Raw genomic sequence first — 13,661 nt, 5'->3', positions numbered from 1 at the left:
GTTTAGTTAGAAAAGACCTTAAAGAGTTATATAATCTATCTTTCCACATCTAGTCAAGGCCACAATTAGATCATGATGGGATTCTACCCAATATATTTTTAAAGACCCTCAAATAAAGAGATGTTCCATTATTAATTTTATGCCTTGCCTGAAACTCTCATCCTTTATATGGAACTAATTACTTTTCTGGTTGATGCTAGAGAGTGTGAATAGCCAGAAACCATTCTCTGACAAAGGTTAGAAGATTATTTTTCAATTTCCTTTAAGTATTTTAATTCTAGAAGCTTTTAACTTTTCTTCAAAGTTTGTACTTTTAAACTTTTGATTACATCTGTGCTCTGCTCCAAATCCCTAATGCATACATTTGGGTATGTTCTGCATTCCTAATAGCTCCTAGGTGATGCTGATGGTTCAAGGACCATACTCTTACTTGCTTGCTTAATTGAAGTATAGTTGACACACAATGTTACATAAATTTTAAATGTACAACATAGTGATTCAGTAACTCTGTACATTATCCTATGTTCACCACAAGGATAACTACCATCTGTCACCATACAACACTACTACAACACCGCTGACTACATTCCCTATGCTGTAACTTTCATACCTGTGATTTATTCATTCTGTAACTGGAAACCTATATACCTCCCACTCCCCTTCACCCATTTTGCCCCTCCCCCCACTGCCTTGCCCTCTGGCATCCACCAGTTTGCTTATTCTGTATTTATGGGTCTATTTTTGCTTTTTTTTGTTTATTTGCTTTGTGTTGTTTTTTTTTTAACCACACGTTGAAGAGCAAGGTTGCAAAGAACTTAGTTATAGCTTACTTCAGACTTTTCTTCTTAACCTAGAAAGACAAATAGTACCCAGTTAGATACAGTCTTTACAGAAAGCAGTGGACATAGATAGAGATGGAAAAACTATTTTAAGGGTATAATTGGTATAGAGAAATATTTGTAAAAACAAAATAAGAAAGCTATTTCTGTAGCATAGTGACTAGACTGCGATATAAATATGAATACTATATACAATGGTGACTTATCCTGTAATTGCTGATTGCTTTAGTTATGAATTTTTAATTCACACTTTATAACTAGATTTAGACTTATTTTACTCCCCTTTGATGAAATTATTTTTCTCTACTTATTTTTTCTTTTTCTTTTTTTTTTAAATGATTTTATTTGTTCATGACAGAGAGAGAGAGAGAGGCAGAGACATAGGCAGAGAGAGAAGCAGGTTCCTTGCAGGGAGCCTAAAGGGGGACTCGATCCCGGGACCCCAGAACCGTGACCTGAGCCCAAGGCAGACGTTCAACTGCTGAGCTACTCAGGTGTCCCAATTTTTCGTAACATGAATATATGAAATTACTTTATACAAAGAAAGTTCACATGTGGAAATGCAGTATTGCAAATACCATAAACCAAATACATTTTTATATTTTGTAATTCAAGCTAACATTTAGATTGGGGTGCCTGGGTGGCTCAGTCAGTTGTACATGGGACTCTTGATTTTGTCTCAGGTCCTGATCTCAGGGCTGTGAGATTGAGCCCAGCCTGTGGCTCCATCCTGAGCGTGGAGCCTGCTTAGATTTCCTCTCTCCCTCTGCCCCACTCCACTGGAACAGCTGAGGGCAGCATGGAAAACCTCAAATGTCTCTGTGAGGAGGCCTACCAGAAGACATATCAAAACTGCAGAGGCAAGGCCTCTATCGTACTTCCAAATGCCAAGTCTCCCGCAGAGTACATCTGATTTGTCAAGCCTAGATCACATTCAGAATTCAAGCTGCAAGGCAGTCTGGATAATGTAGATCTTAAGTTTCTAGTCTCTATGACCTGAGGAGGCCAACTAGAAAAGGGGTGGAATGAATGGTGGTCACCAATACTTTATACCCTGTCCTAGAACTATTGTTCTAGAATAGAAGCTCAACATCTACATGGGATGATGTTCTTTTTTGTCAATTCTGACAAGTCAGTATATCAATCTATCAACAGTCTTCCTGATCTTGGTCAAACCATAAAAGTTTGATATTCTCAGAAACATACCAGAATGAGGCAATCTTAGATTTGAAATAATCGTGTTATTTACAGATTTTATTTATTTGAGAAGGAGAGAGTAAGCACAAGTGGGAGTGGGGAGGGGCAGAGGCAGAAGGAGAAGCGGGGAGCCCAGTGTGAGATCATGACCTGAGCCAAAGCCAGACACTTAACTGACTGAGACACCCAGGCGCCCCTTGAAATAATCACTTTATTTTTGGATCGGTGCCTTTATATATATATATATATATATATATATATATATATATATATATATATATTTTTTTTTTTTTTTTAGCTAGAAAATGCATTCTTCAGGTAAAATATCCCTTGGAAACATTATACATAAGTAAATAAATAAATAGCTACCCTCCTCAAAGTGGCGGTAGGGCTTGTTGGCAGAAATATTTTGGGCTTTCTGTGTATTCCAGGTGGTTGCTTAGGTCTTCCAGATTCCCTTAAAGTTAGCTTGAGACCATGTGATGGCTTTCCGGCCCTAAAACCCCTGTGGATCCTCCATTCCTTTCTTCCCATTACAGACAGTGGAGTCTGTGTATTGATACATAATAGCATCACACTATGATGACAGCTGGACCCTACGCTTACTAGATGGAAGAGGTCTTTTGCCTTATGCTGGTGTTTGTGGGGAGAGAAATAAACATTCATGATAGGATACCATTGAGATCGTATGCCATTGCAGCATAGCCTGGCTCTCTTGACAAATGTGGGCCTGAAGTCCTGCAGTCTCCACCTCTCATTCTTCCAATGCCAGCCTCTTTGCCTCTCCTTTTCTCTCTGCTTTCTACTTGCCTCCCAAGGCAAATCTACATCGCTACTTCCGGGTGCACAGTTTGTAAACCATTACTCTCGGCTTTTCAAGTACCCCCTCCTCTGGTTTTAAAAATATAAAAAACTGTGTGATAAATGAGTATTACTTTATAGATAAATGGAGGATAGGAGTGGGGTAGAAATGATGTTAAAATAGGCACAAGGGGTCCCAATTTCTGAAATAAAAATTACTACAGATACTATATCTAACCACTTGAAAATAGTATATTTTAGCAATAGAAATAAAGTTATATTAATCAAATAAATGGGAGCTATATTAATCAATCACAGAACATTCTACCTAATGAAGAACATTATCATAATATACTATAATTAATCAGCTCATGAAAAGCAATCTCAACAAATAGATCACAAAATTCAGAAGGGTTTATTTGAAAGATTGACAGGTCTTGGGGGGAACAGACCTATTGCATAACTCATCCAGGAATTTGATTACTTTCTTTTCCTCATCAAACATTTCCCTGCAATAATCTTAGGCACCAGAGATCAAGCAGTTGACCTCACTGATACATTGGAGGTCAGACTGTTTCTGTCAGCTTCTCTCTGGGATCCATGGTGTCCATGAATGTCTAGAAGGTCAGAAGGAAGAATGTTAATGGACTGAATATGGATCTATCTGCATTTACAAAGCAAGCTTCTAATCCATTCACACCTCAGCTCAGATGCCACCTCTTAGGGAGATCTTCCCTGACCACCTTATCGGAAATAGCTGTACTTTCCTCCCTGATCACTTTCTAGGCCTCGCTTTACCTTATTTTCTTCATACCACTTATCACTGATTGAAATTCTATTGTTTATTGTCCTATTTCTTCACTAGCACGTAAGCCCCACAAAGAGAGGTGCACCTGGGTGGTTCAATAAATTGAGCATCTGACTCTTGGTTTTAGCTCAGGTCATGAGATCAAGTCCTGTATCAGGCTCTGTACTCAGCACAGAATCTGCTTGAGATTCCCTCCCCTCCCCTCATTTGCTCATTCTCTCACTCAAATAAATGTTTAAAAAAAAAAAAAAAGCTCCACAAAGAGAGAGCTTTTGTTTAACATCACTGTAACTCCAACAAATACATTGCCTGGTACATTACATAGTAAGAATTCAATATTTCTTATATTTCCTATGGTTCTTTGCCAGACACAGTGGAGAGTTTCCTCTGATCTTTTCTATGAGAACCTGGTAGGGCTTTTGGAGATAAAATTCATTCCACCTTCCCAAGGCTGGATCCCACTCTGGAGTTTTTAATTCTCAAATTTGCACAGAGCCTCCAGCAATTTGTCAATTACAATTTAGGTTTCCTATGCCATTAATGGGTCTCTAGAAGGTTTTTCCTGAGTGGGATTCACCTATCTGTCTCTATAATTTTTGAGGCAGGGGTTTGCCCTATGACCTCAGTTCTCTAATGGATCCCAGAATTGTTGTTGATTCAGCTTTTTTTATGTGGATAGGAGAGATAACTTCCAAGTTCTTTTTGTGCTGGACTGGACCCTGGAAACCATTCAAAAATTTTACTAAATAAGTGAATAAATGCTATAAGAATGTACAGCTATCAGCTGGCTCACTATTCTAGTTTTGTAAATCTGAACTTTATTTTAATCAATCACAACATAATTATACAGGAAGAGATGAATTCTCATGCCAGTGAATGGCACTTCTCTGATGACTGAACTTTTGGACTGAACATCATATTATTTGCATAATATGGAAAGTGGTATATAAAAGTTACATTATTTATTAATTAATAATTCCTTAAACTGAAAGCAACATATTCTAAATGTATTGATTGTGGTATAGGCTAAGCTGCAATAACAGATACTTCCATAAATCATTGGTTCAAATATAATAGAAGATTATTTCTCTCTCTTACAGTCTGGAAGGAGATGGTTGCCCAGGTTGGGGTGGGCAAAAGATCAGATAGAGCCCCAGGCTGAGTTCAAAGAGAATATGTAACCGGATCATGGCTGTTTAGTTAGGAAGGATTGTATATGATCCAAATATAAAGTGTGTATATGTGTGTACAGGGCTCAGATGAATCAATTTTAGCATAGCATTCCATTTGAAGAAATATATACTCCAGTAGCCCAACAGAAATTAAAAGACATTTTAATATTTTATGTGCATTTCTCAAGAACTGTTAGGGAGATCTGTGCCATAACCCACAACAATACTTTAAAAAATATTATCTGTCTTCCACACTTCTTTCGTACTCCGTGTTTTTTGCAGTCTTCTTAAAATCCCCCAATTCCCCTGACACCCACCTTTTATGGCTTTTCTGTCTTCTTCCTCCTGCCCCCACCTTAAGCTCTTTCTTATTTAGATCAATTTAGAATTGAGCTTCTTTTTATGGTTTCATTTCTGCTTTGCTCATTACCTGGATTCTCCACAAGAAAGAACCCAGGGCTGACCCAGAAAGCAAATATCCTTTCCCTTTGCTTGACTGCAGCTCTGGCCCAGTTGCTCTCCCTGTCTTCTAATTTTGCATTACAAAAACACCAAGAACTAGACTGGCAAAGAAAGACTTGCTTAAGGTGGTGGGGGAAGGGTAGAATCTGCACAGACAGGACTGGGGAGGCAGTGAATACTTACACGTTAAGACGTCTTGTTTCCATCACACATATATCATTAAGAGCTCAAGTGAGGATAATGTGGACCGCTATAACTCCAAAACAGATGGAAAATCTCTCAGTTTAAAAATATTCACAAAGCTAGATTTATGCAGATGTTCCACCTGAAGGCAGCGCTGAACAAATTAATGCTCACTGTGGACTATGAAAGTCTAATCTATAAAGTGAAAAGGGAAGAGAAGGAAACTGAAAATTACTGAGCACTTACTCAGTATTGGGTTAAGCTCTTTAAAGAATGTCATGTTATTTAAAATCCCCCCATAACCCTTCAGATCAGTGTTCTCGGCTTGGGGATCTATAGACCATATTCTCACTCATATGTGAGTGCTGAGATTGAAAAATGCTTGTGTTTTCATACCAAAAATAGCATGAAATGTTTAACACGATATAGTGAGAGTGCCTGACATTAACCTTTTTGATTGTAATGTAGGTGCCTGACATCAAGCTTTTGATTGCTGAGGTATTCATTTCAAATAAGTCCATCTCAAATAAACATACTGCCAGCTGTATGACACAGCTACTAGCTAAACAACTGTGCTAAGGAGTTAGGCTGCCCTCACCTGTGAAGGTCTCTTTTCAGAAAGCCCTGTGTCACCTAGATAGATGATTGCTTGAGTCAACCCAATTTTTCTTTCTTGCACCCCAATTCCTGCTTGGGATGCTGTAAATTCTCCAATAAAGAGTGAACCCAAGAAACCCTAGGGAATCACACTTGGATGCCAATAAAGTCAAAGCCCCAGATCCACGCTCCTTCCCTCTCTCTCTACCCATGACCTCACTATATGGCCCTTGGATGTGCTGTGTACCCTCCAGGACCTCCAGTGCTCCCTTATCTTTGGCACTGAGGTGCATCTTGCAAATGTAAAAACACAAAGGCTGGTACAGCCACCACCATTGACTCTGGTCAGCGAAAATGTCTATGGGACCTTGGCATAAATAATATGGACCCAGGTGATCGGCCTCGGGCATTCCTGGGCCAATGCATTACTAACAATTGGCTGGCACTGACAGGAACACAGGGGCATGTTCTAGATCATCAGGAAGATTATCTTATAATCAAATAATTCTAACCAAAGAGTCATATGACTGTATGCTACTGTATGCTACTGTAATTGAGGTAGACTAGTGAGAAAGGCATGCAGTCAGACTTGATCTGTGAATGACATGTGTAAGCCAAGTGAAGGCCAAAATATCTCATACTGTATGAAATAAATGATGACTTTGTAAGAGCTAAAATTCAGAATTGGGCTGAGATTTGAGTCATCACCCGGCATATGGTGGTAAAGTAATATTCTAAAGAACACGCCTAAAAGCAGTATTAACATTTGAGCTGTGATTTGATATAAACCAAAAAAAAAAAAAAATAAGTCATCACATTGTTAATGCTATTTCCTTGAGGTTTGTTGTTTTTGTGAGTATTTAAACAAATTTACAAAATGTGTTGATTTATATCAGGGCGGTAAATTGGATCATTCTTCCCAATTTTTCATCTCTCTCTATCCCAGCATTCTCTGTTCTACAAGCCAAGCTTATGTCTTGTGACTTCGCAGCACCCCTCACTAGAGAAGGCAGAATGCTGTAGGAAGCTGGAAAAGAGGCAAGCTGTTTATGTGGCAGCAAAACACTGGCAAAACCATTGCTTTCAGTGGCCCAAAGGCAAAAAAAAAAAGTACTTAATGAACCTGTGGCAGACAGAAAGGTTCTCAATCAGAATCTTGATAATGTGAACAGACTGTAATTTGCTGCATTCAAAAAGGTACAACAAGAAAATGATGAGCTCAGAAAAACTGGCCACTTTGCAGGCAGAATTGAGAGGGGATGTAGAGAACCTAGAAATTCCAGAAGCTGTAGGGTTGATAAATAAAATTGTTTCTCCTTTCCATTCAGTAAGAGATAAAATTTAAAAACACCTTGTATTTGAAAGACCTACTAAAAAATAGCCTCACAGAAATGACAAAATCCAGGCACAACCTCATTAAGACCGACCTTAAGGCAATGTCTGGCAGTAGATACCTTCACCTGGACAAAATGACTTTTGAGAAAAGTGATTATGAACTCAAAGTACTTGTAATTAAGTCTAGAGAGAGACAGGCCTCACAAAAACTACAGTGTGGATTTTGGCACATGGAGTGGCTGTAATTAACGGCATCAAAAATCCAACAGGTTTTCAAGAGCCATGTTTGCAAAAGTGCTGCCATGCTAGATGAAGAGGTTGACTTTGAGATGGATCAAAAAGCTCTGGGATCCCAACTTTCTACGGGTAGCAAGTGGGTGAGAGAACTGCTCATGTTCGGCAATACTATTTCAGATGTGGCCCCAAAGGGTGGAAAGAAAAATCACACTGGAGGCAGAGCAGGGCTGTGGAGAACAATGGACTGGGCCCTTTGTCCCAGGGAGCAGAGCCAGGGCCCGAATAAAGGACTGTTCCCTACTCTAGTGGAGAAACTGGCTGATATATCCGTTTCAGAGTGTCTGTGGACCAGTTGACCCCATATGCCTTCCAATCTTCCCTTTTTTCAGATAGGAGAGTTTACTGCTAAATCTTGTCCCTGTTTTATGATTGTATGTTGGCAGAGGGTGACAGATTCCTTGGTTTTGTTTTGGCTTGTAAATATCTAGATTGGGAAGAGCCACATCTGGCCCCAGGGTAAAGCACAGATCCTGAACTTTGAACCCCATGCTATGACTGGATGAGACTTTTTAATTAAAATGTCTTGAGAGGCAGGGGTGGGGGGAGTATGTTGCAAAAGGGAGCAAAGTGAATAATTATTATTTGAAGGAGACTGTGGTGGATTAAGCAGCTGTCATTCTCAATTCTTCATATACTTCCTCTTATAGATCTATTCATCCATGCTCTTTGCCTTGGGACTTTGCAGTACCTCGACTAGAGTAAACTAAGATATTTCCTTGCCCCATTGAAGCTGGACCTGGCTGGAATGTTAATAAACATGATGAGGCTTTAAATATGTGTGCATGGTTTGGCATTGCCTCTTTAGTCCAGTAATACATCATTAAAAAAAACCTAAACAAAACTCAAAGAGCCAAAAAACCCAAACAATAACAACAACAAAAACCCCATACTCCGTGTAGCCTCTGATCTCAAAATGAAGACTTGAGGAGAACTGATTCTACTTGTAAGCTGGGGCTAGTCTTTACCTAGTCTACCTGACATCAGCCAAACCCAGCTGTGAATTAAAAAAAAAAAAATATTTTAATGTGCAAGCAACAGAGATCTTTGGTGCTTTCATTTATGCAATCAGTATTAGTTGACTAATAAAATTCACATAAGGAATATAAGCATAAAGAATTCGTACCTCATTTTATGTTTATACATCGCTCATGTCATTAAGTTAGAAAACATTTTGAGTTAACAATAGAGTTCAATTTTTTTTAAAGATCTCCATGGATTTATCAAGTTTTAGAAACTTTGCCTTAGAGAGTTCTGATTAAACCCATTTTCTACTATCTGTCTTTCTGCCTCTTTTATTAGTTTTAAGTATCTTCTCTTTTGGTTAGGTGACTATTAAAATTTGCTCTAAGGGCATAAAGAGATTAAAAGAAAGAAAAAAGTTTTCTAAGAAGAAAGATAGAAAGGAAAAAGCTAAACTGCTGAATTCAGATGATGCAATTTGGCAGAATAATATAAGCAGAACTGTGAATGTCCAAACCCTGTCAGAGATTTTCACCATCAAAGGATTGACGTACCAGGTTTGCGCATCCCTACTGCGGCAGACAAGGGCAGCTTTCAAAATACTTCCAAACTTGGGACTATTCATCAATAAGGCTGATACTAACATCAAAATGTCAAAATGTGCAGCCTAAAAAAAAAAAAAAAAAAAAAAAGATAGAATCTTGCAGAATTAGACCAGGAATGAGAGGCCCTTGGGGAATAAAAATGCAGATTACAAAACAAATAGAATCTTTTAATATTCAAGAGACATTTTTTTGTTGAAGTTTTCCTCACTAGACCATAATTTGAGTAGCTTCAGACATTAATCACATCATGGAGGGGTGAACCACCCCCCACCCCTGATTTATTTTTTATGTGTCTCACTGTTAACAAACTTTTTTATATTTAGAAAAAACTTGAAAGCTCCTTGGGGATTTGCACAAACTGTCCCTAAGGTGGGCCATACAGAACCCTGTGGTCAGTCACTCCATGAAGGGAGCTGTGGCTTCCTTCAGTCTTTACCTCCTTTAGGTGAGCGGAGAGGAAAGGCTAGAGCAGCTCAAGCACCTCCCAGTCTGTCTAGAGGGAACTATAGTGACTACACAGGTTGCTTACACACAGGTAGGCTGATAACAAGAATGTCTTGTTTATGAGCATTACTTCCTCAAGGAGTGTTGTGGGGATACTAACGTGGTAAAAAGAAGGAAAGGAAAAACTAACAAGGAAAGGAGGTTAAGTCCTCCACCTCCAGCCATCTAGAGCCAATTTTCTCACTTTAGAAAACTTCATTTCTGAAAGCTCTCAAAAACCTGCCCACTTCTTAATTTACTGACCATCTCTTGGGTAAGGGTACTCACCTCCTTCATATGACATGTTGGGGCACATTTGCTCTGGAAGCAGTTTAGAATCAGAGAAGAATGGTTATCCCACAAATGTGGGGTCTCTTTCAGGGAATGATGCAAAGCCATTCAGTTTCAGGAGGTGAAACTTAGAAAGGTTGCTCTTGCAGATTCAGGGTCCTGGGGAGGTCATTTTGGTTTGGAGGCTCTCAGCAAGCCCTTGTGTCCAGGCTTCTTTGTCATTGATAGCCCGAGGGATAAAGAGAGCAGCTGTTTAGCCAGGGCAAACTCTGTTCTGGAACCACTGTGAGAAAAATAATACTTCAAATCAAATTCCTATCAAAAAAATTCATGGATTTTTGGTCAAAATTAAGACTCGCACAGTTATCTTTATTATTGGTTGATTGATCGCTTTTCCCATGATCATAGGTGAGACCACTTCGTTTCCATCTTTACCTTTTCTACATTCTCCTTAGCTCCTTTTTTTGGGGATGCTAATCCAATTATTTGTGTTGTGGGGGTGGTAATGGAAAAGGAGAGTGGCTGCAATTATGGAAAGAGTGGGGGTATGGATCTTATTTTCAGTGCAGTTTTTACAGTAGATTTCCTTTAAAAATTACATTGAGCAGGGATACCTGACAAAAATATTACTAATACATAACTCTGAAATTAGATATAGCTATGTCTTATGTAGACCACTGTACATATCCTTAACTTGAGTAATTAATTTTGGATAGATACATTGCATTATTTTTATTTTAAAATTCTTTTAAAATCAGGAAAATTATTCTGTTTTAACAAATACAGAGGACAAACTGGTAGTTGCCAGAGGTGAGTTTTTTTGGGGAGGGGAATGGTGAAATAGATAAAGGGGATTAAGAATATAGACTTATCATGAAGAGTGATGAGAAATGTATAAAACTGCTGAATCATTATATTGTGCACCTGAAACTAATATAACACTATATTAATTATACTTCAATCAGGTTTTCTTTTTAAAAAAACAACATTTTTGTTGAAATATTTCAAGTTATTTAGAGGTACATAAAAAATGTTCAGTCTCTCTGATAACAGTTTAACACTTTGGTGTATATTCTCCCAGACATTACACATACCTCCATATATAAATGGACTTTAACAAGCTTTTCTCCCTCTAGTTTTCATTGATGCTCTTCCCATGTGAGTTTATGTAATATAATTCATTCTTCTAAACAATTACACAGAATTGTATGTACTAGAATTTATTTAATCATCCCTTTATCGATTGGGCATTTAGGTTACTTCTAATTAAATTTATATTATAAACAATGTTGAAAAACAACTATGTAGAAATACTTTTTTACTCACTTAGAAAATTCTCTATAGGAAAGATTCCTAGAAATGATATATTTGATTAGCCTTTGTGCTTTTAAAATATTCATAGATGCTATCTGATTATTTTCCAAGAATTTTACTAGCTTATAAATGCATCAAAAATAGATAAATTTTGGGATGGCTGGGTGGCTCAGTGGTTGAGCATCTGTCTTTGGCTCAGGTCATGATCCCAGGGTCCTGGGATTGAGTCCCACATCAGGCTCCCCAAAGGGAGCCTGCTTCTCCCTCTGCCTGTGTCTCTGCCTCTCTCTGTGTGTCTCTCACAAATAAATAAATAAAATCTTTTAAAAAATAGATAAATTTTCTTCCAAATTCCTTTGAATTTTTATGCAATCATAGAATTCATTTAAAAAAAGGACATTTATATTCCTAACCTCCAAAGTAATGGTATTTGGAAGTAGAGCCTTTGGGGGGTAATTAGGTTTAGAAGTGGTTATAAGTGTGAAGTTCCCATGATGAGATGAGTGTCCTTATAAGAAAAGGAAGAGCATGAACTCTCTCCATCCCTCTTTCATCCCCCTCCTCTTCTCTCTGCTGTGTGGGGACAGTGTGAAAAGGCAGGCATCTGCAAACTATGAGGAGGATTCTCATTACATTCTCAACATGCTTCACACCCTGATCTCAGACTTCTCAGAGAAATGGATTTCCATTGTTTGTCACCCAGTTTATAGTATTTGTTTTGGCAAAGCCAACTGACAAATACAAGAGTTTTCTTTCCAGTTGGGGTGTTCTCAGCTGCAAGTGATAGAAAGCCTAATTAGGTGGGGCTTAAGCATTAAAGACATTTGTTACCCTCCCCCCGCCCCACCCCTTAAGAACTTCAGGGTTTCAGGGAACTCCAGGGCTTGATAACCTCACAAATCTATCAGGGTCCTGGGTTCCTTTATCTTTGCACTTCATTGTTCACACTGTGTTCCTACACATATGTAGGAATTCCTGCCTTTTCTCATGATCTCGAAATTGCTGCCACAGTTCTAGGTGTCATATTCAGACAATATTTATTTATTTATTTATTTATTTATTTATTTATTTATTTATTTTAAGATTTTATGTATTTATTTGACACAGAAGGAGAACCAGAGAGTACAAGTAGGGAGAACAGCAAAGGAAGAGGGAACAGCAGGCCCTCCACTGAGCCCGATGTGGGGTTCGATCCCAGGACCCCAGGATCGTGACATGAGGTCAAGGCAGCCACTTAATGACTGAGCCACATGGTCACCCCCAGATAACAACTTTTTGAGGCAGAAATGGTAATATGTGTGACATTCTCAGAGTAAGGAAACCTTTGCAGCCCTCTCTAGCATATTTAACGCTAATGTCTCACTATGCAAAATGTAGTCATAGACAATGAGATTGCCATGATTATCTTGCTTCAGTGACGACTTGCCCTCTGGGCTGGGAAGAAGCCTACCCTTCTTGTAAAATTGATTGCTTTAGTTCTGTATTGCTAGAAAACAAATTACCCCCTGAATTTAGCAGCTTTAAAGAACAAACATTTATTATATCACACAGTTTGTGAGAGTTGGAATCTGGGAGTGGCTTAGCAGGGTGGTGGTGCCAGTTGAAGGTCTTTAATGAGGTTACAAAGAAGTTGTCAGCAAGCACATGAGAAAATGCTCCGCATCACTGGCCATCAGGGAAATACAAATCAAAACCACAATGAGATCCCACCTCACACCAGTGAGAATGGGGAAAATTAACAAGGCAGGAAACCACAAAGGTTTGAGAGGATGCGGAGAAAAAGAAACCCTCTTACGCTGTTGGTGGGAATGGGAACTGGTGCAGCCACTCTGGAAAACTGTGTGGAGGTTCCTCAAAGAGTTAAAAATAGACCTGCCCTACGACCCAGCAATTGCACTGTTGGGGATTTACCCCAAAGATACAGATGCAATGAAACGCCGGGACACCTGCACCCCGATGTTTCTAGCAGCAATGTCCACAATAGCCAAACTGTGGAAGGAGCCTCGGTGTCCATCGAAAGATGAATGGATAAAGAAGATGTGGTTTATGTATCCAATGGAATATTACTCAGCCATTAGAAACGACAAATACCCACCATTTGCTTCCACATGGATGGAACTGGAGGGTATTATGCTGGGTGAAATAAGTCAATCGGAGAAGGACAAACATTATATGGTCTCATTCATTTGGGGAATATAAAAAATAGTGAAAGGGAATAAATGGGGAAAGGAGAAAAAATTAGTGGGAAATATCAGGGAGGGAGACAGAACATGAGAGACTCCTAACTCTGGGAAATGAACTAGGGGTGGTGGAAGGG

The 13,661-nt window shown here is 38.8% G+C and overlaps 2 long non-coding RNA genes across 2 annotated transcripts in view; one reads left to right on the top strand and one right to left on the bottom strand.

Annotated features, from left to right (window-relative positions):
- The window catches only part of LOC119876057, a 47,934-nt gene that overhangs the window by 16,728 nt on the left and 17,545 nt on the right, over positions 1-13,661 (top strand). The window lies entirely within an intron of this gene.
- On the bottom strand, positions 739-10,954 carry LOC119876058. Its single transcript, XR_005355248.1, has 5 exons — positions 10,028-10,954; positions 9,206-9,318; positions 5,463-5,657; positions 3,290-3,454; positions 739-850 (listed from the first exon to the last, which is right to left on the bottom strand). It is a non-coding gene; the product is annotated as an uncharacterized LOC119876058 (long non-coding RNA).

This window comes from Canis lupus, chromosome 2, assembly GCF_011100685.1.
Source record: "Canis lupus familiaris isolate Mischka breed German Shepherd chromosome 2, alternate assembly UU_Cfam_GSD_1.0, whole genome shotgun sequence".
NCBI lineage: Eukaryota > Metazoa > Chordata > Mammalia > Carnivora > Canidae > Canis > Canis lupus.
The sequence above is the reverse complement of the archived record's forward strand: the minus strand, read 5'-3'. Positions and strand labels throughout refer to the sequence as shown.